Consider the following 24,536-nt stretch of genomic DNA (forward strand, 5'->3'; position numbering starts at 1 on the left):
GTATTTAATCCATCATGCAACAGGGTGCCAGAGAAGGTTTTGAACCAAAGAACTGATATATAATCTTGTCTTTGCAGTTTCCATGGCAACCTAAGAGCAACATCATTTATTTATTCTACCGTAACCTAACCTCATGTGTATTGACCCCTAAAGATTGTGAACTCTTACAGAGAAACCTCATCCTGACTCTCGGTTGAATGAATTATAATAGCCACAAGTTGTTCTGTGGTCCTCAACTGTCACTGAGGGACAAGGCATGTCCCCACTGCTCAGTAATCTGAGAGAGGTCTCCGGCAGGTCAGATTTTAAACAACATATCTTTAAAAGTTCTCAGATATCACTCTAGGAGGACATGGCAATCCCTCCTCAGAGAAACAGGCACCACTCAAGAGTTTTCAAAGGAGGGATTTATTCCAGACACTGTTAAAACTGTTAGAAGGACCAAAGAAGAAAAGACCAAGGAAAGATACCGTATGCTTCCAAGAAGTGTAGAACTGTAAAATGATGGCTAATGATCTCAGCTTCCTTCAACAGTAAAAGAGGCAAGTGCAGGAGGGCACATAGAAGTTATTACGGTGATCCCACATCTGCCATTGATCAAAGCCTGCATGCTTGGTGTTGCTCCCATGGGAGCAAGAACTTCTATTTTCTTCTTCCTTTGTTGCACAAGTTTCTTTCATTGGGAAACTGCAAAGCAGAGCTCTGATGCTAAGGGATTCTGGAGGACATAATTCCAAGGTTTCTAGTCTCTACAGTGAAAGAGAAAAAACAGATGGAACTTGAGGTCAATGGCTGCCAAAACCATAATTCCTATTTAAAGTTGAATTATATGCTCCTAGAGGACATGTTCAACTTCTAAGCCCCTGCGAATTCGATATTATTTGGAAATAAGTATCTTGAAGATATGATCAAGTTTAAATGAAATCATAATGATTTGGGGTGGACTCAGATCCAATGATTGGTGGTGTTATAAAAAAGAAGAAGTCCAAAGATAGACCCAGAAGGAAATGATAAGTGTTTACAGAGGCAAGGGGTAGGTGATTAATCTACACGGCCCCAAAGGCCAAAGATCAGAAGCAAATACCAGGAACTAGAAAATCAAGGAAGGATTCTCTTTTAGACCCTTCAGTGGGAGCATGGCCCTGTTGACACCTTGATTTTAGATGTGTAGCCTCCAGAGCTGTTGTTTTAAGTCTCTGGTATATGGTAGATTGTCATAACAGTCCTGGGAAACTGCTCTACCACGACCACATTCATACACAAACATATGCATGCCCATGGGCACACACATGCATATCTTTTGTAGCCTAAAGCCCTGTCAGCCACTGTTTTGAATATGAGTGTATTTGGGAACAGAGTTTGGCAATTGGGAAATGAAGACTTGAATAGCTATGGGTTTGAATGGAGTATCTCTGCATGTAGAAGAAGGCAGTTACATATAAACAAATCAGCACAGGATAAAAACTCTCCCAGTACAGTTGTTGCCCAAGCTGGACACAGCTACCTACAGATAAACCTGAATTCACCAGGTATGGAAAGTGTGTGACCTTATCAACCTTGCCGGTATGGAAAGTGTTTGACCTTCTCAGTCTTGGTAATCACTTAAGGAGCCGTGGCTCTCCAGCACAAATTGGCACACAGTATTTTTCATTGATTTGCTTGGTGAATAGCTATGCTGATTTTACATAGCAGCTACAAAATCCATTTCTAAAATAGCAAGATTGGCTTCTAAAAGCATATCCAATTACCAAGTTCATAGTGTTCTTGGCTCAAAATGGCATTGTCGGGGTAAGAAGAGTCCCTATCTCCTTTCTCATCTTTTCTGCAAGTTGTGGGTCTGTAAGCCATTTTCACCCACTCAGACAGCTCCTACCCAGAATATTTGGACCTATTATTTGCTTCAAGGGCCACACTTTTCTTAGACAGGGTTCCTAAAATCCAATAGAAAGACTTGGGAGTGGATAAGCAGGCAAAAAGAGATGATGTTTGTCTGGACATACGGAAGGGTGTAAGAGGTCACTTGTAACTCGTAGGTTACAAGCCTACAAGTACTGTGAGCATTGTTGTAGTGGTGAGAATTGAACTCACGGTTTTCTGTTTGCCGAGTAACTGTTCTAGCACTGGGCTATGCCCCCAGCCAAGGCCCTATAATTCTTAAAACCCTGATACTAAACAAACCTGTGCCCCTGAGCTGTAGTCAAAAAGCTAGAGTGTCTTCACTTCCCTAAGCAGCACTCCTCCAATAAAGTGAATTTCAGAAATTACAAAGTGCAAAAAGAATAGCTCCCATCCTGGTTGTCAGAGCCTTAAAAAATGGCTCTGACTTTTTAAAAAATTTTCCTCCATTTTCTTAAATTCAATACTAGTTCTCTCTCTCTCCTCTCCTCCCCTGCCCCCAACTAACACCCTACCTATCCCATTTTTGTTTGACCATCAGAGGGGCACCAAGAAGCAGAACTACAAGCTGTCAGTCTGGCCTGCTCCAAGGTAAACCTGCTTAGATGTGGAGGACTCGAAGTACTGGTGCAAAGCTTCTTTTGTGATGACTAGGACTGTGTTGAGTAATGATAACTTTTTTTTTTTTTTTTTTTTTTTTTTTGCCTCTAGCAGCAAGGAAGTCTGCACACTTGCCAGCACTCCCTCCAAAGTCACGTGGCTAGTCCACGCAAAGGCCTTCATGTCACCTCAGAAAATTTCACTGCCTCTTCCAATGATATAACTTCACGTCAAAAGACTGTCAGAGGCAAAGCTTTTAGATGCAGAATTTCTCTACTAAAGTCTTGCAAGGCCAAGCACATACTTATTTTTTACCCACGTCAACCTGTCTCCTGAGGCCTGGCCAAGAAAGGAAGAGTAACCGTGAGTTCAATGTCACTGACAAGGTCTGCCCTAGGCCTGCCTCTTAGATGGTACAGCTTTAGGGCTTATCTTTGCATTTCTGTCCCTGGGTCTCGTTTCTAACACCAGCCCAGGAAAAGGCAGAGGCAGTAACCAGGCAGCAACTGCACATTTGCTGGTTCTGCCAGCGGTGATTTCTTCTCCCTCATCAAAATTCATTACCATGAAGATGGTAGCTCTTCTCATTAATAACTGGGACAGTGACCAGCCTTCCTCATTTATCAACTTATTGCTCATGCAAAAAATGTCAAGTGATCTAATATGATTAGGAGCTGTATGCAAGCATTCCCTATCTCAGCCACCTTCCGGACAATCCAGGAGACAGTCTGGCTTTCCCTTTACATGAAACTGAATAATTGTTACAGAATCTTCATAGGCATGAGGAACCAGAAGGCACAATGGGATCTCAAGATGTCTGTTGGCTCATTCTGACTCTATACACAAGTAAATGCAAGCCATTTAGGATGGCAATCATCTCTACTCCACACCCACCAGTGTGGGGGGGGTTATACAGACGTAACTAATAGAGCCATGCCATGGTACCTTAAGTGTTGAAGGGGTATAATAACTACTCAAAGAAGAAGTATTACTCCCAACTCACAGACAGATAAATCAAGGTCAGAGAAATTGAAAAACCCAAATAAGTGTCAACAGGGAGATTTAACCACACACTGTTATTGCTAGAGGGTCTTAGAGACTAAAAAAATTGTAGGGATGGGGTGTTATTTTTCTATTTGTTGTTTCTTGAGACAGAAGTCTCTCTATGTAGCTCTCATTGGTCTCCAACTTACTATGTAGCCCAGGCTGGCCTTGAACTCACCATCCTCCTGAGTGCTAGGATTGTAGATATATTCCCTCACACCCAAGAAGCATAATCCATATTGTTCTGTCCACATGAACTCATGCTATGCTTCTTACAACACATCAAATATTGTGAGTACCTATAAACCATACATTCTGTAGTGATGCTTACAAAGAGTTACAGCCTACAGGAACATTCAAACGATCAAAAACAAAATTTAAAATCCTGATCTCCCAATAGCATAATGTAGTGATATATTTATGATTTATTAAAGCTTGACTGAGGATTCAGAAAAGTAAAGTCAGCCTCAATCTACAGAGATCAGGCAATGGTGATACACACCTTTAATTCTTAGGACTCAGGATTAAGAGATAGATGGATTTCTGTGAGTCCAAGGCCACCCAGATCTACACAAGAATCAATCAGTCTAAAAGAGAATTATAACTCACACCTTAATCCCAACATTAGGGAAGTCTATAAGACAGAAGCAAGGTCTCAGAGCATCATTCATTCTCCAGCCACACTGAGGAGAGGTTACAGTCTAAGGCTTGGTGAGAGCTCATGCAGACAGGATCAGCCCTTTCAGCCTGAGGTAGAGATGAGAGCTAGTGGCCAGCTGCTTTGCTTTTCTGATATTCAGCTTGAAGTCTGAACCCCAATATCAGTCTCTAGGTCATTTACTTTTGTGTTACAAATAATAACCTCTCATGGAATCACAAATGAACACCTACCAATTAAGGACTTAATTTGCATTGACAACCTGTTACACTTCAAGAGATCATTTGAAAGATTTGTACTAAGTATACTGTATGTGTGAGAACTCACCAGCGTATTTCATCTTTTTGTTATCCTATCTTGTTCTCCTTCCTAAATGCTACTGTGAAATTTAGCAATCCAAGTAACAGTGTGAGGAGTTTTTAGAAGTTTGTTTAAAATAAGAATTTTGAAATCTCTGAGAAATCCTGGAAACACTCATTTATTGTCCCTAAATCTCTAAGAGTAGTCCTTTGCCAGGAATTTGAAAACATGAGCAACTTGTTTTTTTTCCCACTGTATAATTCTAAAATGTATCGTTGTTGCTGAATAAATGTACTTTAGACAAATTAACACAAACACTCCCCCATTTATTTTAATCAATTAGATGTCTTTGTTGGGTATCCCTGGTTTTCTCTACCCCTTCCTATGAGAATGTTCTTCCTCAGAAGTTTAACTTTGATGCCTCTCACTGCAGGCATGCCCCATGCCCTTTCTCCCTTGTTTGGTCTCCAGAGAAAGAACAGATGCTTCATTTTTTTTTACATGGTTGAAAATCACTGACTCTGTGTGTGCGCACACATGTGCACTCACGAGCACTAGTGTGTGTGAGAGATGAGAGAGAGACGGAGACAAACCAGGTTTCTGGCCACAGAAAGGCAGTTCATCTTCCTATCAGCAGCCCAGAACAGATCTGTCAGCTTCTCTTCATACTCAGGCTGCTCTGGTTGCATGAAGTGTCACCGGCAAAACTGGAAGACTTCAAATGACACTTATACCTCCATGAGGTACCAGTAACCCTTCTTGCCTTACAAATAAACGTTTTCTACTCCTTGTGGTCTATGATTCATAGTCCAGACTAATCAAAGCAGAGAATTTTGACATAGAATCCAAGCACTGAGTAATGAAGACTTAAGGAAACCTCAGAGATTGTCTCTGAAAACGTCTTCCAGGAATGATCTGAATTAACTGGCTTTGAGGGCAGGTGATTCCTAAATAGAGGACTCATTTCTTAACTCCTGATTTAAAGTAAAAGGAGAACATGGCTCTGGGTGATGGCAGGGAAGTGTTGTTTTGTTTTATTATTTTTTTGTGTTTGTTCTTGTGTGAGTGTGTGTGTGTGTGTGTGTGTGTGTGTGTGTGTGTGTGTGTGTGTGTGTGTGTGCACCTGCCATACACCTGTGTGAAGGTCAGAGGACAAGTTGTAGGACTCAGTTCTTTTCTTCTACCATGTAGATCCCAACGATCAAACTCTAGTTGTCAGACTTCGTAGCAAGTGCCTTTACTCAGCGAGTCATCTCACCACCCCCAGATTCTGTATTTCTTTTAATTGGCATATTTTAAATGACATATATTTACAGTGTGGGGTATGATGTTTTGATGTATGGATTCATTGTGAATTTATTAAACCAAGCCAGTAATACAGCCATCACCTCTCATGATTATTTCTTATAGTGTGAATGTTTAAAGTCTACACTCTTAGCCACTTTCAAATACACAGTACATCTTTCCTAACTGTAGCTACCACACTGTGCAATAGCATAGGACATATTCCTTCTGAGATGTTTCTGATCTTCAAACATTGTTTAAATTATTTGGTTAACTGGGTGTTTTGATAGAGGCCCCTAGAGTACTAGCTAATTAAGTGTTTATGACTTCTAACAGCTCTACATCATTAGCAGTGGCAAATCCACTAAGTCCTATTACAGGTTCCAATTTTCCTTCACAACACTGACACATCAGAGAAGACCTCACAGGCCAGGAGTGTGCTCATACTCTGGGATGCAGGACATTGGATGCTTTTCCCATCAGTGTACTGAAGTTGGCCCTTTTCAATATCTGCTGTTTTCTATGGCCCAGAGGCTCATGCAGGAGGTGGCCTTTCATCTTCAGGGACCCATTCCCCAGGTATTTAAAGGGTTTTCCCCTCCCGATAATTGCTAGTACTCATCAGAAGAGTGGCCACCATGTCTGGAAGCACAGTGACATCTGCTAAGGCATTCGAAGCTCTAGGCCTTAGAATCTGTATCCCACCCCCCCTTGGTGATTTTGATGACCAACTAGGTGTGGGCAACTTTGGCAAATGATGGTCTAAACTTTGCAGGTCCTAGACAGATTGCAACCTGGGCTGAGAGAGACAGGAGATGAACAAGAAAAAAGAAGAAAGCCAGCACTGGTGTGGTCTTAACTCAGATGAGAACTACTCATCCTAGAGCAGATTGGGAGGTGGGGCATGGACCCACCCAGGTGGTCAGGAAGTGTTATGTAGTAGTCGAGTTGGTATGGAGCACTGGCTGGACATCCTGGCTCTGCCTCTTGGAAGATGTAGGAATTACATAGCCACAATCAGCCTCACTTTCCTTATTCCTCCAAAGTGGATAAAACAGCTGCTGCACAGGGATGTTGGGAAGTACAGCCTTAGTACAGTGCCTGGTTTTTTTTTGTCTTTTCACTGTGACCAAGGGCAGAATAGGTATGTATAAACTGTTGAATTATTGAAGAGGAAAACATTTCTCTAAGCTCTTGGCTTTAGTAAATAGAAGTCTGCAAAATTAAGTGTCAAGAGACAGATTAAAAGAGAAAGGGACTACAAATGTATTATTAGTATAGCTATGTATTGTACTGGCTGAGTGTGATTTATGTCACTTAGGTCCCTGAAGATGAAAAGTCTCCTCCTTCATTGAGTCTCTAGGTTGTAGAAAACAGAATGTGTTCCAAAGGACCACACGCTTTTACACATTTAATGATATTATGTGAGTGTGAGTAAGTGTGTATGTGTGTGTGTGTGTGTGTGTGTGCGTGCGTGAAAGAGAGAGAGAGAGAGAGAGAGAGAGAGAGAGAGAGAGAGAGAGAGAGTCAGGTTTCAACAGAGGAGAGATGGTTTGGGTTCCAATAAGGATCAACTGTATGGAAATGCTGAGAAAACATCAGGGCAGGAATGGAAAGTGAGTGTTAGTTCAGTGAAGTTTGTCCACTGCAGACTCATCTCAGTGCACATTGTGCCCCGAGTGACAAGCTGCACCTGGTTCCAAAGAGCCATGCCATAAGCTGTCTAAGTCAGAAACATGGATGATCACATTTGTGTCTTTCTGCAGTGTCAGAATGTATTGAAGATAATGCATTCAAAGGCAGCAGTTTGCCTGCTACTTCTGCTTTCCTAGGCAATCCTGTCTGAGGCAAACACGGGTTGTTTTATTATAAAATTAACTACTAGTATTAACTCTCAGACCATTATACATCACATGGTAAAAATATCCATACGCCTATTTATCTTCAGGTTACCCAATGGCAAAACAGAGTTAAGAGGCCACAGTAGACTTCAAGCGGCTTCAGAAGTAGGTTGATGGAAATGTCAATGGAGTCTGTATAGGCAGTAAAAATCAAACTGAGATGCAGGAGAAACGCTGGAGAGCTGTGGAGGCTGCAGTTATCATAGGTTTTCAAGTGAAACTGAAGAATTGTATCCAGCTAGAGGTGAAAATGCAGGACTAGAGCTACATGAAGGAATGTGGACAGATGGATGACAGGGCCAGACAAGCAAACAGGAGGGCATGTGACAGTTTCAATTGTCCTGAGCTGCGAGTCCCCTGTATCTAACTCCTTGATGAACACTCTGGGCTGTCAGATGACAGGTCAGTTTGGAGGCCTTCACCCTCACAGCACTGTATGTCCATCTCTTTATAGGCTCCACATGAGGGATTTTATAAGACTTTAATATGCCATGTGCCTTTACAGTCTCAATTTACAGAGCATCATCCTTTCTGCTCTCGGGAACAAGTCATTTATTAGTCTGTGCTGCGTAGCTGGTTCCAGATGAAGCCATTCATGTGCCCCCCCCCATCTTAAAATGGAGTCAAAGGCTGCTTGTTTTACACAATATGGAGTGGCCTCGGCCTAACCTCAACAAAGGGAATTGATGTCACCTTCCCAAAGGGAAATCATGCCTGGGCAGGCAGAAGGAACCCTTCCTGTCTGCCCATCCCAAGTACCTTCACCTGAAAATCTTCTTATGCTAAAGTGGCACATTTGGGGTTGCAAAGCCCAACATCTTTCAACATGAGTGACTTGGGCCTCAAAGTCAGCTCTCTCGCAGTGACCCAATGAACCAAGCAGTCACCTGGATAAGAAGTGGTTGAGTCATAATGAAGGGAAATTTTGAAAGTCGCTGTGCTCTAGATGAACTGGGACAATTTCTCTGTAAACAATTTGGGATCCACCTTGCATGAGAACAAAATACAGGAGGAGGTCTGCAGCTGTTACTGTGGACTGAGTTTCTAGAAAGAAAAAAATCCACAGGGTTCTAAAGGCTGGTTAACTGGCTGATTAGAACTTGGTGATTACCGAGATTGGAATGTTATATACTGTGGTAGTTTGAATGTACCTGGCCCCCATAATCTCATAGGAAGTGGCACTATTAGGAGGTGTGGTTTTGTTGGGGTGAGTATGGCCTTGCTGGAGGAAGTGTCACTGTGGGTTTTGAGGTTTCCTATGCTCAGGATGCTGACCAGTGTCCCAGTCAACTTCTTGTTGCTTGAAAGATGTGGGGGGTCTCAGCAACTTCACCAGCACCCTGTCTGCCTGCCATGATGATAATGGGCTGAACCCCTGAAACTGTAAGCCACCCACCCACCCAACTAAATGTTTCCTTTGTAAGAGTTGCCATGGTCATGGCGTCTCCACAGACACAGAGCCTAATCTTCTTGGGATGTCTTTAGCCCCCTTAGTAGCCATTCATTGCCTACCTCAGTGTCTGAACTAGCTTTGCTGTGACTATCATATAAAACCTGGTCGGATATATTAGCTCAACAGGTCACAAACTTCCACCAACCCACAGGCTGAGACTGCAATCATGACATCTGAGGCCCAGAGAAGAGAGTCCCCTTTCTTTGTGGTGATATTTGGCTATGATATGATATTTGAGTTAAACTGAATCCATGTTCCTAGGCTACTGTCATTCATATTCGGCCCCAGAATAAACCCTCTCTTCTTGCATTTGAGGTAAAAGGTATATTTTGTGTCCATATCACTGACAGACCCCTGCCACAGAGGAAGACTCATCTGAGTCACATGACTGGGGCCTGTAATTATAAGACCTGCACAGTCTTGCCTGTCTGTCACAAAGGCACCTCAATACCTTCCGAGGAGTGCTGTGAGGGCCTGATAAAATCCCAGAGAAACATGGGACGTTCCATGTGTCAACACACCATTGTTTCATCTCATTGCCTCGAATGAATCCCTGAAACAAGACCTTCAGATGCCAGGAAGTAAGCTGTGTATCTCTAGTGCCTCATAACTAACACAAGAAAGGGACCAGTTAAACTGTGCCTTAGTTACTGGTGCACTGGGAATTTTATCTGTGCTGTGTTTCATATGGAAGAGGAAAAGAAAAGGAGAGATGAAAAATTCACAAATAGCAAATGGGCTTTTCCTGAGAGGATAGAGTGACCAGGGAAGCAGCAGGCAGATGCCCAGATTCCATGCTGCCTCTCTTCTCCATCCCTGCCCTCCCAAGGAAGGGTCTAGGCCCTGGGCCAACCCTGCAACCAGAGGGCCTGCTCTGCACTATTTATAGTGCTGAGCCATGGGCAGACCTCTTCTGATGTTGATATTTCTAGCTCTTTCTAATTCAAAGCAGCCCTTGACAGCCCTGGGCCATAACAGTGTGTGTTTAAGTGCTTTTACATATCAATATCCCAGGTCTCAAAGGATGCATAGATTAAAACAGTATTAGTAACCCTGGTTTACTCCACTGAGTGAAATGAATTAGTCAGTGCCTGTATGTTCTTTGTTTTGCTGGATGCCTGGGCTTTCCCATCCTAGGAACACATAAAATCCTTATACTTTGGCTGGATATAGTTTAATCATGTTTTCAGATTCCTCTTCTGCCATATATGGATTCTAAGATCACAGTGTCCTGTCTTCCCCATTTGCTCAGCATTGTAGACACCCCATCCACTGAGGTCACCATTCACGGATCGTGAACAGTCAGCTTAAACAGTATCCCAGAGACTTAAATCATTGATGAATCAGCTCCAGGGCTGCACTGTTTCTGGTGAGACAGTATAGGCTTGCTACCATATGCGTAGGCTATCACCAAAGACAAAGAAGAAAGTGAAAGCTAATGGGATCAAGAATGTGTGGCCCTTAAATCTTTAGGGGATGCAGAGGAGATGATACAAATATGTTTTGTGCTCATACATGCATCTAACAAAATAGAATTACTCCTCTATGTTTTGATATTAGCCTATTATAAACCTTTGCCTTGGAACTATAGAATTGTGTAGAAGTAGAGTAAGTTAGTTTTACTTAGCTGTGCTGTTTCTGCCCACCACTAAAAACCCCTTCCTTTTATTTTAGAAAGACAAACCCCAGGAAAAAAAAAAAAAAAAAAAAAAAAACACCTTAAGGAACAATTACTACAGCCCTCAGGTCAAGGGTCATATTGAAGAAATTTTTTTGCTGGAAACTGTATACACTACTTAACTATGGCCACTGGGGAGACTTGCCTGGAAGAGGATATTGGGACTCTGTCTAACCTGTCTTCCTTCTTTTTTCTCTCTGCCCCTCTTTTACGGCCACCATGAGGTGGACAATTTCTTTTGTCACATTCTCCCCCGCCTTGACTCCCCCACTATGGTGTTCTGCCTTGACAAAAAGCCAAAGACAACAGAGCCAACAGACCATGGGCTGCAGCCTCTGCAGTTCTGAGCCAAGATAGCTTTTCTTAGGTGTCCCTTCAGAGATGGGAAGCTGGCTGTGGGGTCATGTGCCTGTGTTCAATGATGTCCTGCTCAGAACTCAATTAGGAGTAAGTCATGAAGAAGAGAAGTTCCTTTACTGTTTCCCAGCTAGTTTCCATCCCTCAAATTCACTGATGGGATTAGCTCTCTTTTCCAGTGTAATTTGTAAAGATTATTTTGTTACATACTAACTTTTAAATATACATGTAAGATCCATTTATGAACACTTAACACCTCTCTCTCTCCTCTCTCTCTCTCTCTCTCTCTCTCTCTCTCTCTCTCTCTCTCTCTTGTCTTTTTCCACCAGTAGAAGTATGTAAGCTCTGTTGACTTTTTAAATGTGTTTGACATCTGGTGGTGACAGGCAGCCCACTATAATCATCTCAACAACTTATTTTCTCTGCTCCCATTGTTTATTTGCCCAGATAAACCACAGGGTCATTTTTAAATTAAAAATAACTTTGGGTTTTGATTAAAATTGTGTGATGAAATTTAAATTAATTTAGGAAGAACTATTATCACACCAACAGCAAGACTTATCACCCAGAGACACATTTTCCTGTGTAGTGTTTTGAATGCTTCACAGTTCCACAATTGAAGCCCTCTGGCTCTCCTCACCTTCCCTCCACCCCCAAGTGTCTTATATTTTCAATGACTATTGTAAAATGTTAGGGAAAGTATTGATAGGGAGCATTTGACTGAATTCTCATTTTGATTTTGAAGAGGTTTTTGTCGTGTTGTGTTTTGTTTTTAGCTCCCCTCAGCTAGCCAACTATGTAATCCACAGATATGATAATTTTGTCTCTTGCTCTTCTTTCCCAATATTTGGTTAGATTTATTTTTTCATGTCTAATAACTTTTTATTATTTTTAAAATGATGCTACTTTCATGCTAGTTTTTTTCCCATTTTAATAGAAATGCTCCTAGCAAGGGGTGTTAAAAAGTTTGTGATGTGTGAGTCACCACCAGTCCCAGCAGACTAGAATTTTAACCCTGTGAATCTACATAGTTTCTGCTATTATTTTCTCTATTTTATATAGAAAGAAACTAAGACACAAAGTCATTGAGTAATCATGACAAGGTTGAGCTGGAAGTAACTGACAAAGTCAAGATTTTAATCTGTCAATCTTTGTGGCCTGATGACTTTTTCTGGTCATGGATTTAGCTAGAATGTGGTTTAAAGGGCTTCAGTGGCCTCAGCAATATCACTAGCCTCTCATACTGTTGATGATAGCCAACAGATGAGAGCCACTACAGGGTCCTCCAGTACCCGTGGAGATGGTGACTTTCCAGAAGAACAAAAGCCAGGTACCAATAGTTAACCATTAGTGGCAAGAGGGAGAAGCATAATTGTCATAAGGAGAAACCAGGTTATAGTAGTTGCTGGGACTGGCTTTGTATTCCTAAGGATGAACAAACAATATGTATATTGCTCAGAACATATGATCTCAGACATTATAAGTGAGTGAGCAGAATGTTGGCATCAGTTACCACAATGGATAGCCATAATAACCCTCCCAGCTTCTGTCTCATGAGAACTCTCTAAGACCACAGCAAACTGTCCCCAAGTGGAAATTACACCCATCCTTCCCAAAGTGGCAGAGCTAATTACCTGAGTAATTGCACATAAAATGAAAAGACTGCTCATGGGATTTTTCAAGGACTATTGGATAAGGGACCTGAGTCAACACAGACCTTCCTATTATAAAGAGGACATTGGGCCAGGCAGTGGTGTAGCATGCACCTTTAATCTCAGTACTCAGGAGGCAAAGGCAGGTGAATCTCTGTGAGTTTGAAGCCATTCTGGTCTACAAAGTGAGTTCCAGTACAACCAAGGCTATACAAGATGCTGTCTCAAAAAAACAAACATCAAAAAAAAAAAAAACACAAAACAAAACAAAAAGGACATTAGAAGCCATGTGACCAGTGGAGTCTGGACTCAAGTTTATGACAGATTTAATGTGTTTGTAGATGCACCCTGTGCTCATTTCCCCAGCTCTTAGAGTATAATCTGGAGAAATACTGGCTAATAGGATTTCATACTGATTGTCTGGTTTCTGGACTCAGAGTTCTATTCTGATCATTAAGCTGTTGTGTCTCGGCTTCAACTTGTCCTGCCTCTGACTCCACCCCACCCTGATCCTGCCACCCATCACCACCACCCTCCTTCTTGTTGATGCTCTGCTCAATGATGCTGGAGATGGATACAGGCACTTGGGCTTCCTCTTTGCTGTGTGATACTGTGAGCATTGCCTGGGCCTCACTTCTCACCCAGGGCTGGGCAATTTGTTGCAGTCATAGCACCAGCTCCTGCAAGACCTAACTCACAATAACTCTGGAAACACCAGCAACAACTAGCCAGACCTCCTTAGAGTTCTCACAATCTATGGTCCCCCTGTTCTGCTGAGAGTCACCAGAATAAGTTGAGGAGTGACTCCCTTTTAGAAGTGAGAGATTTGGCTCCTATCGGATGCTTTTACCTACCAGTAGTTCCAACTTCTTCCCTGTTCTTCCATACCCACCTGTGGCTGTCACTATCTTCAGTTCCCGTCTCTGAGGTACCGTAGCATTCTCTCCCTGCTTTTTCCAGTTTAGGAACTAACAAATCTTTGTGTTAAGCTTTCTCTTTAGATAACATGTGTAGCATTTGCCCCCTGACATATACATTAGAGGAGAAGATCAGAAATCAGGAAGAAAGGCAGAAGTGATAGCCAAATCGATATCCTTAAGGAGCTCAGACGGTGGTCCCTACCATGCTGGTATTAGGTCACTAGCCTGCCAAGAAAGCAAGTATGCTATATTCTGTGGATGCAAAGCTTGGTCTCCGCCTACAGAGCAAGGAGCAGAAGCTATATTGTCACCCCACTCTTTCACATGCCACTCTTATATAATCTAAAAAAAAAAACGGGATGCACTGTAAAGTAATCCTCCTGTCGGCTTCTTAGCATTCGAGCGGCAGTTCTGCCAGGATTTACATGTGTTGTCCGTTAGTCTTTCTCACATGTCATCATAAACTTCCACATCAGCTCTGCTTTTGTCTTTCATATCATCAGAGTTGTTTTAACTATGGCTGAATGAGGCTGCATGGCCGAGGCTGTGGGCCACAGGATACTTTGATCTGAACTCTGCAGTATTCCATCTTAAGCAGTGGAAGATAAGGTTCCCAGGGGCTACATGGGCTCTCTTCTGGGAATAAGGCCATCTTCTCATGTAGAACCACAGTGGAGGTGATGAGCAAGAAGTAATGAGTTTCACCACTGACAGAAGTCTTCATTAGTGCAGCCCTTCCAATGAGTATAACAGAGAGAGAGGAGGGATAAACAGGAGGAAGGGAAAAGGATGGAGAGGTGAGAGAGGAGGAGGAGGAGGAGGGAGAGATTTCAGAGGCCTTAAGTCATAATTATTTCTCCAGAGACCGAATAAACTAGCCATTCAATAATGCTTGCACTATTTTGAGAAGAATTTAAAAAACGATTTCCTTTTATAGTCAGCATTACAAGCTATTTCATTCTGCAAGTGACGTTTTAATGGCTAAACAATCACTGGGCTGCCATAAATCCTGGAAGGCTAGGGGGTGATTTTCCTTTTTGAGTTAGGTCATGATTTAAGGGATTTTTCACGGGTTAAATTCCATTATGATCTGGGTGACACTTCTTGTAATAATAACCTCACTGTGTGCCCCCTCTTGTCATATTTATCTTCCCTGACCAGCTGCCATTCACACCATGACCCTGGGGTGGTGGCAGTCTGCGCTGACCTTTGCACTTAGTAAAGCAGAAAGCATTAATGAGCTACCAAGCCACCCCAGCCCTAATTAGCTGTCTCCTGCAGCTGCAGGGTAATCTTTCTACAATGAGATTTGAGAGGAAGTGAGTCTCTGCAGAGAAAAAACAAGACAAATAAACAAGGAAGGAATGGTGAAAAGCCCAAGGAGCTTCCCAGCCAAGCTGAACTTGAAGCAAACCACCCCCCCACACACACACACACTGATGCCTCCAGCCTGAGTCTGAACACTTACTGTGGGATGGTGACACTGGAAAAGGGTTCAAGCACACATTCTGGGCAACATCCCTCAAGATGTTCTCAGAAGCAAGGAACTATGTGACCAAATAAAAGAGCCTGCCTAGCAAATCGTACGTAGTATATGTGTAAATATAAAACCTTTGGGTCACCCAGATATCTAACACTGAGGCTTCCTTTGTACTGTCTGGGACTATGCCTTGAAAACATGTCAGAATTGCACCAGCAAGATGTCTCAACCAGCAAAGGCACTTACATCCAAGCCTAAACACTTGAGTTTAATCCTCAGGTCCACATGATGAAAAGAATTAGTTCCTGCAAAATTGCCCTCTGAATTCTGTATGTGTGCCATGGTATACACACAAATGCACACACACACATGTGAGCACACAAACAAATGTAATGAAAACACGTCATAATCAACAATAAAAAATCCTATGGAACTCTGTGTGTGTGTGTGTGTGTGTGTGTGTGTGTGTGTGTGAATGCTCACATGTGTACGCTTGCATGTGGAGGTCAGATAAGTCAAGGTCTTTCACTGAATCTGAACCCAGTACCAGGGTCATAGACACATTCTCCTGTACCCAGCTTTTTACATGGGCATTGGTAAGGCAAACTCAAGCCTTCATATGTGCAAAGCAGGCACATTACCCACAGAGCCTTCTCCCCAGACAAGCTATAATGAATACTAACATGAAAGAGGTCATCTCAAGCCCAGCCTGAGATCCTCACTCAGATATTTTGAGTCATGACCTGAGAATCTACGCTATAAACAAATGCAGACCAGGTTTATCCTGGATTCTGACGTTCAAAAATCACTCTGATTTACTTCAATGATGATCCAAGCACAGCACATTCTAGGCGCCATGAAGATGAAGCAGGTTAGTACAGCCCAGAAGTCCTGTGGCTGCTGCAGTTCGTATCGCATTCCTCAGTCAGCCTTTTCACATCCAAGTAGTTTGTGATCCCTAGCGTGAAAAAAGGCTGGCTTTCTCGGTGAGTACCCATTTGCTTAGAAATGGCCTAGTAATTATAGGGAAGTCAGAAGTAGGAGCCATGGCCTTTATTCTCAGAGAAATAAAAGAGATTATTTACATCAATGCTGTGGAATCAGAAGCAAACACATTCTAAATTGGTCTCTGATCTTGAGAAGAAAGAGATCTGAGCAAGTTGCAGTGCCTGGAGAAGGCTGCATGGAGGGTGTGGGTATTACACTGAAACTTGCCTTAGAAAAAGAATTGGACTGGACTAGGAAAAAAGAAAAGGAGTTGGAGCAATGGTATGATATCTGGGAGGAACAAGCATGTTCTAAGTCAGAGCCAAAGGTTCCCATCCACCAGAATATAAGATTTCTATGTGGACCTTGGGTTTTACTTAGCTTAGAAATAAGAGTTGGGAAATGGGCCCAGACTGCAACCTTTTGGGTGATTTTTGTAGGAAAAACAAGTAGAGGTTGAATAAAGACTGGGTCAGGGTAGTCCTGGGTTCCATGCTTGGGTCTGCTGTTTCTTGCCATGACAGGAGAGTCCTATTAACGCACACTCTGTGCCTCACTGTCATCTCCCCTTTTCCTCCAAGATGGGACCAATATTGCTCACCTCAGCAGGGTCTCCTGAGAGAAGTACAAGGCCCACCAATTAGAAGGAAGTTTGAGAATTTACAAAAACAAATTCGAGCAGTGAAAGCAGTGGGTACCTGAGGAACTGCTCAGACTGGCCCAACTGTGATCACAGGAGCAGCTTGCAGGGGTGAAACTTAAAGCCTCATTCTGAACTAACCAGAGAAAGAAAGCACCCTGGGGACCCAGAGCCATGACTGCAGTGTTCACAGGAGAGATCAAATCTTGCTTGAACATAAGAAGCCTGGGGATCACCTCCAGCTAAGGAAAGAGGAGATGGGATGTGTTTGGTTGCAGGAAGTTAAGAAAATCTTCCACTCCATTGTCAGCGTCCAATTTCCACAAAGCCAGGGAGAACCCAGAGAGGAGGCTCACACGACACCCCACCAATGCCAGTAGGTTTTATCCCTTCTTCACTCTCTCCCTGGAAAATGAAAAGAGCCCAAAGGGAGGAGTGTGGATGGAAGGACAAAGCAGAGCATACTAGACTATGTGAGGGGAGAGAGGGCTCCCCCTCTGCACATCCCAGAAGGAACATTTCAGAGATGTTCTCATCTCACACCCATTTTTCCTTTGAGTTGAAAGCCTCGTTTTCAAGCCTTTCTGTTTTTCATTTTTTAAAATGTGAGCGGGAACATCACAGGCATCGAGTGACACCACGGCATCTGCATCACTCCAAAGCTGCTGACTTCTTTGAGTCACTATGCTTGCAATGGAGTGATTTTCACCAGCTGAACAGTAGTATCTGAGCTCGTGATATTTTATGAAAAGGCTCAATAGATGTAGACATAAGCCTCCACTAATGTCTACAAGTCTCAGCTGTATGGAGACCCATCAGTGGTAGCTTGACAGGCTCTTGAAATGTATGGACCCTCAACTCTCTATCTGTTTTAGGCTGGAGCCAGAACAATGAGCCACCCACAGATTGTCAATTAGCTGGCTGCTAAGCCCAGACTCAGAGTGCTTGATGCTTTTAAACTTTCACCCAACAGTAGTGAACCAGTTTGTCCATTTCAGGGTCAAGAAGAGAGGTCTCCACATCGATGACTAGCGTCAACTCACTCATTTCCTTGGTCTTTTATTTGATCATGCCAGGGCAGTGCATAGTATCTGGTGTTAAATTACAGTGAGAAATCCACATATTCTAAACACTTCCAGGTTATGAGGGATTATGAAAGGATGTCAGTCTGAGGGTCCGTTTCTTATGTCTGATTTTATTTAACTTTTGAGATGGGGTTTCATATATCCTAGACTGGCCTCTCACTCACTTTGTAGCAGAGAATGAACTTGAATTTCTGATCCTCCTGCCTCTGCCTCCAGAGTGTTAGGGTTTTAGGCATGCTAACATCGTGACCAGTATTGAGGACTAAGCCAGGGATTCCCACATGCTAGGCAAACTACCTACTGAGCTACATCCTCAGCCTCTGGATCAGCATTTAAAATTTTCACCCGAAAGGAGTGTGGATACAGGATGGTGGGAGAGAGCTGTTCTCCGTACTTAGCACATGGGAAGAGATGAGGCCTAAGAGTGACAAAGTTTCCAGCCACTGTTACTGCTAACCTTCATATCCTCCCCAGAGTCCCTTGATTTTGCAATGTATACTGCAGCCAAATACACTAACATGTCAGTGAATAGCAACCTTAATACTAAATAACAACTATTTCAATTATACAAAATAGTTGTGATAGAGTAAATTGCATCATTTACAAACCCCTCCATTGAGATCTCAACTGTCAATACAACTGTCCATATATAGATGCTAATGTAAACACACACACACACACACACACACACACACTAAAAAACTAAAAACAAACTCACAACAGTAGGGTCTTAATCTGGTATGACCCATGTGCTTGTAGGAAGTCTTGTAGGAAGTGGGCTTGGAGAGATGCTCAACAGTTAAGAGCATTTACACTCTTGTAGATGATCTGGATTCAGTACCTACATGGTGGCTCACAACCATCTGTAACTCCAATTCCAAGGGACCTGACACCCTCTTCTAGCCTCTGTGGCCTCTTACATCCATGTAGTGCACATAAACTCATGAGGACACACGTATGCAAAACAAATAAATCTTTTTTAAGGAAAGTAAGGGATGTTCAAGAAGCACACGCATATGTACGGAGGCGCCCCCTCACTCCTTCTATGCACAGAAGAAAAGTCTTGTGAGAATGCAGAAAAGGCAGCCATGTACACGCAAAGAAGACTCGTTAAGCAACAAACCAGGCCACATCCTGATCTTGAATTTCAGCCTCTAGAACTGTGAGAAAATGCATTTGTCATTTAAGTCATCCAAACTGGGTTACAGTCATCCCTGGGTATCCACAGGCATTGCTTCTGGGATCTCCTCAGACCCCAAAGTCCTCAGATGCTCAAATCCCTCGTATTTAAATATCACCTATTTGCTTACAACAATGAGCATCCTTCCAAATGCAGTTAGTCATCTCTAGATTACTTATAATACCTTAATTTGATGTAAATGCTGGGCAAATAGTTATTGGGTTGTATGATTCAAGGAGTTGTGGCAAAAGAAAAGCCCATGTGTGCACAGCACAGATGCAACCTTTAAAAAAAAAGTATTTTCAATACTCAGTGGGTTGAATTAGTATGTGTCAAACTGGCAGATACAGAATAGCAGCTGCATTTTGCCATGGTGGCCATGGGACATTAGCATGGTTCTCCTCTGAGAAAATTGTAAAAGCCTTCTATTATCCGTTTTCCATAGTTACAAATACTGTCCCCGAGTTCCCCTTATGATAAAAAGGCTGGAAGGGCTAGAGGCTGTTTACTTTTCAGAGCTGTGGGGTCCTTTCTAAAGATTGTCATGGTAATTTTGGTCATGGAAATCTCTTATGAGATTACCCATGACCCACAGAAACTGAATCCTTCCTCTGACAGAGAACTTCAGATATTGTTATAGTGAATCTGAATTAAGAAAATTCAGCATTTTCATAGAATTAGACAGATGTGTCTGAAACAAATATATTTCCTTTTATTTTCTATTTATTTTTCTTGTCTTAGGCAGTTGTCTTAGTTTGCTTTTTATTGCTATGATAAAAACTGTCACCAAAGCAACTTGGGGAGAAAAGAGTTTATTTCATCTTAAAACTCCCAGGTCACAATCCATCATGAAGAGAAGTCAGGGCAGGAATGTAGGCAGAAACTGAATCAGAGCCCATGGAGAAATGCTGCTTACTGGCTTGTTATCCATGGCTTGCTTTTGGGGTTTACACAACACAGGACTATATGACAAGGGATAATACCGCCCACAGTGGACTGGGTCCTCCCACATTAATCATTATTCAAGAAACTCCCCCATGGACTTTCTTACAGGCCAATATGATGGAGGCATTATCTGAATTGAAGTTTGGTCTTCCCAGACGACACTGGTTGTGTCAAGTTTACAAAACCCTAACCAGAACAACAATGGGACATTTACTTCCATCCACTAAGTTTCTAAAAGTTCAGGGATAAAAGAAATTAACAAGAAGCAGTGAGAAAAAGGCTGAAGCATCATAAGTTCCAGCTATAGAAATCTTAGCTGTGGGCCAGTGAGGTGGCTCAGCAGGTAAAGACCATTGCTGCCAAGCCTGATGACCTTGAGTTTGACCCCCAGACCCACAAAGTAGGAGAGAATGGACCACACTTATGACACAGTGCAAGTGTACACACACACACACACACACACACACACACACACACCATGCACAAATGCACACATGCACACTAAAAGTTTTAAAAAAGAAGTCCTTGTGAAAAGCAGTAGGAACCATGACAATGGAAAGTAGGAGGTAATATTGGCACATAAGATTTCTGTATTTGTCAGAATTAGTTAGATTATGATGCAATAACAAAAATCGCAGTGAAGTATCCCAACAATATTGGTTACTTTTCTTCTTGGTAAGTCCAAATAACTGACAAAAGCAATTTCTGGAAAGGAGGGTTTGTTTGTTTGTGTTTTGGGAGATCACTGCTTAAGAAGATATACAGGCAATCACAGTGGGCAAAGCATAGCATTGGAATGAGTTGGCCACACTGCACCCACAGCCAGCAAACAGATATCAGAACAGGAAGTGGAGTCATGCTATAAAGCCTCAAGACCTACCCCCCACTGAGCCATTTCTCCAGCAAGGTGACCAAATATTCAAACACATAGTCTATGAGAGGCATGTCACATTCAAATCACAACACCAGCCACAGTTTACTTCTTATTCACAGAGTTCTCTGTAGCTAATCAGCTCCATGAATCTCCCTTCCAAGACATACTAGAGGTCCATCATCTGGAAGAGGTCTACACAGTCACTAAAAGAGAGACAGAGAAACAGGTGAATCAGAATGGATTTCCTCACCACCTCAGGCAGGCTGGGTGACCAACACTAGCCACAGGCCAGCAGATTTCACTGGGGTTAAGAAATCGTTTTCCATGTGCCCAGAGGAGTCTGCCTGAAAATAGACTTGACAAAAACATCACCTTTTCTCTGTCACAGTCACCCAACAGTGAAAACTATCAGATGAAAAATAAACATTCCTGATTATCTGACCCCAAAATTGAGTCTCAAGTGTGTGGTTACTGAGATGGAGTGCAACTTGCCCTCCTCCCCCTGACAATGTGGCAGATGGACACTCTACACAGAAACCACTAGACGAGCAAAATACAAGCTATTAAACTCCACAAGATTTGGAGAGAAAACATACTTAGGCTGAAATGGCCTTCCATCTTCCTGACCCTTCTTTCCTTATCTTAGATCTTGGGAAAGACAGAATGGTCCAACCCAAGAGCAGCATGGATGATGACAGCAGGCCTGACTCACCCATTTGGATAAAGGCCCTACAAAAAGAACTGGGAAGATGGCCAAACTCTACAGGAGAGGATGTCATAGGGCAGGAATGGAGGGGAACATCCTGCACTGCCACAGATGGCAGCAAGTCAGTGTGGGATGGGACCATGCCTTAAGGCACACTGACCCTGCCCCATAGGTAAATACAGCTCAGAGAAAAAACCCCAGGCACTGACCAGCCAGGTTGGTAGCTAGGAGGATCAACTAAAGGGGAGGGGGTCCCAAGAAGCACTCTCTACATCACTTCTGTAAGGAAAGGGGCAAAAGTGTACTCTCTTTTGAGAAAAAGCATGAAGGCAGAGAGAGAGAGAGAGAGAGAGAGAGAGAGAGAGAGAGAGAGAGAGAGAGAGAGATTGTGTTATTTAAACTGCAGGGTCCCGGTGCTCATTGCTAAAGTCCAAGGCTCCTCAATGCTCCCCCTCTCTCTGCCATCAGTGTAGCAAACTTGATCTTGAAAGTCCGGACCTATAGAGACTGACACCGTTGCGTCCATCTGCAATCCAAGGACTGCGTACTTAGTTGTCCAAAGAAAGAAGATGAAGATGAAGATGGTTCTCAAGCCTTTTCATCTCTCTGTCTCCAGCACTTAGAATCTATGTTGGGTGTTCAGTAACATGGGATCTGAATGAATGAATGCTCAAAGATGGAATTAGTTCTCTCTCAGCTGAGCAAGCAGTCACAGAGGAAGGCTGCACCGTCTGGCGGGAGATGAATGTGTAGCTGACAGCTGGGCCAATAGCAAAATAACCCAAGAATTACATCCTAAGATTATCCTCCTGGATTGTACTTATGGTCCTCCAGAGTCTCTCTCAGCCAACCTTTGTGATCAGGGTGATTAGGGTTGGGGACACGATTGAAAGAGGAGAATTCTAAATCCCACATCATCCCACTGCATCTTATGCCTCCCTTTCCCAGGAAGCCTTTTGTGACTAAGTCCCAGTGATCTTTGAACTTCTTGTTATCCGCTGCTCTCTCCTCTGAGTTCTAATTGTATTTTGCCTATGACCATTGGCATGAGTGAGATGCACTCACATCGTCACGTTCCTACTTTTCTCTGAAACTACATTTAGGATTTTGGGGGTATCTTTCATAATACACAACATATGGCAGACATTTTCTACATGTTAGTTGACTAATACTACCAACATTAACCTGTATTGTTTATTACATGTCAAGCCAGGAAAACATACATTTATTCTACAACTTCATTCCCACAATAAGGTTGGTATGGTTGCCCCCATTTTGAAGGTAGGGAAACTGAGAATCAAAGATGAGTCTCACCAAGGTGGGACTAGGATTTAAACCATACCTGTGGGACCAGAGCTCACAGTCCTAGCACTCTCTGATGGGTGGCTGGGAAGAAAGATGGCCTCCCCAACATATTCTTACATGTTTTGCTTTTCCTTTCAAGGCGAGCATCAGTTCTTGTGGTTCCATAAGAGATCATGGTCGGGCCCATATGTCATGAGAAGATGTCCACAGACACAAGAAGAGCCATGCTGAGTGACAGTTGATACAACAGCCACTGGCTTCCATTGTGGCATAAGCCACTTGGGTACTCAGACCACCCAAAGGTCAGCCTGAGCCAATAACACTCAGAAAGGTGGCTGCTCATTCCCAAAGCAGCAGTCAAGGGTAATTACTTCCAAAGCCCCAACTCTTTGTAATCAGCAGAACCATTATCTGATAGGAACTGTGAAACCAAATACTGTCAGAAGAGACATTTCAGCTCGGTCTCCCTTTGCAGCTAATTTTAACCTGTTTCCTGCCCTTCTGATTTACTCACCCCTCTGCTTCCAGAGTTAATTGACAGGAGGCTGGAGATTGAGGTAGACATCGCCCACATCAATGACAAGCCCTCACTCAACGGTGATGGATGGATCTGTCCCTTCAGTAGCCAGGAAGGGCAATTTCAGAGTTCCCTTTCCCAAGGACAAATGAAATCACCTAAGAAACAAGAGCTTCCAGCTGAGGGAGCTGGCTACACTGCCTGACCTCTGGCTGAGCATCTCCTGGGCCTAGGTCACAAACAAAGGCTGCATCTCTTCCTACTGAGGCCTCTTGGTAAAAGGTGGCACTGTTTTTGCACTAAAATGCCTGTTTACATGGGGACAGCTTTTCAATGGCATTCATTCGCCTGCTTCAAAACCAACCAGGCCCTAACCTTGTATAGGAAAATCTGCAAGAATTCAGAAGCCAGAGTAAAAGAATCTCCACATCTCACTGGCCTACCTCTGAGCTGCTTTTCAAATGGATTCCTAGCAAAATCAAATTAGCCCAGGATTCGTCATCCACGTGGCTAGACACTTCTATTCAACCTGAAAAGAGAGAGAATTCTTTTTTAAAATGGCAAGAGAGGTGGGTTGTTTTGGTTTCCTGAGCAATTACTCTTTAAAGAGAAAAATCTCCGTCTGTACCCGGAAATATAATATGCTTACCCAGAGCAGCAGGTCTGATGACTCATCAGATCCAGGCAGACCAGAGGTGACTAACAAAATGTGTAATTCTCCCTTAGAGGCACTGAGTGCTGGTCCAATGGGATCATGATTGGAGGAACTTGGACATTTATTACATGACAAAATTCAGCTCAGTGCCAAGCTGGATTTTTTTTTATTTTTTTTTTTTAGAAGCAGCTTTCGGCAAAGCTTATGCCATTACCTACCATTCATTCCAAATTCAAAAGGTCTGCTCAGCTTTTAATCAAGGAGGGAACAGTTGCTATTTATCATGATAAGAAGCTAGCATCAAAACTCCACTTTTTTTTCCAATAAGAATTTAAGTAAAAGGATATGGCCAAAGTCAAATGAAAAGGAGTGAGTCTGTGGAGGACTCGGGCCTTTCCCACTTCTTCAATTCTTTTATA

At 42.8% G+C, this 24,536-nt stretch overlaps 1 long non-coding RNA gene across 1 annotated transcript; it reads right to left on the reverse strand.

Annotated features, from left to right (window-relative positions):
• Window positions 1-376: 376 nt before the first annotated feature.
• LOC103161543 lies at window positions 377-24,201 on the reverse strand. The gene is made up of 3 exons (XR_003482525.2): window positions 24,112-24,201; window positions 23,906-23,991; window positions 377-749 (listed from the first exon to the last, which is right to left on the reverse strand). It is a non-coding gene; the product is annotated as an uncharacterized LOC103161543 (long non-coding RNA).
• Window positions 24,202-24,536: the final 335 nt, after the last annotated feature.

This window comes from Cricetulus griseus, chromosome 2 (genome assembly GCF_003668045.3).
Source record: "Cricetulus griseus strain 17A/GY chromosome 2, alternate assembly CriGri-PICRH-1.0, whole genome shotgun sequence".
Classification (NCBI taxonomy): domain Eukaryota; kingdom Metazoa; phylum Chordata; class Mammalia; order Rodentia; family Cricetidae; genus Cricetulus; species Cricetulus griseus.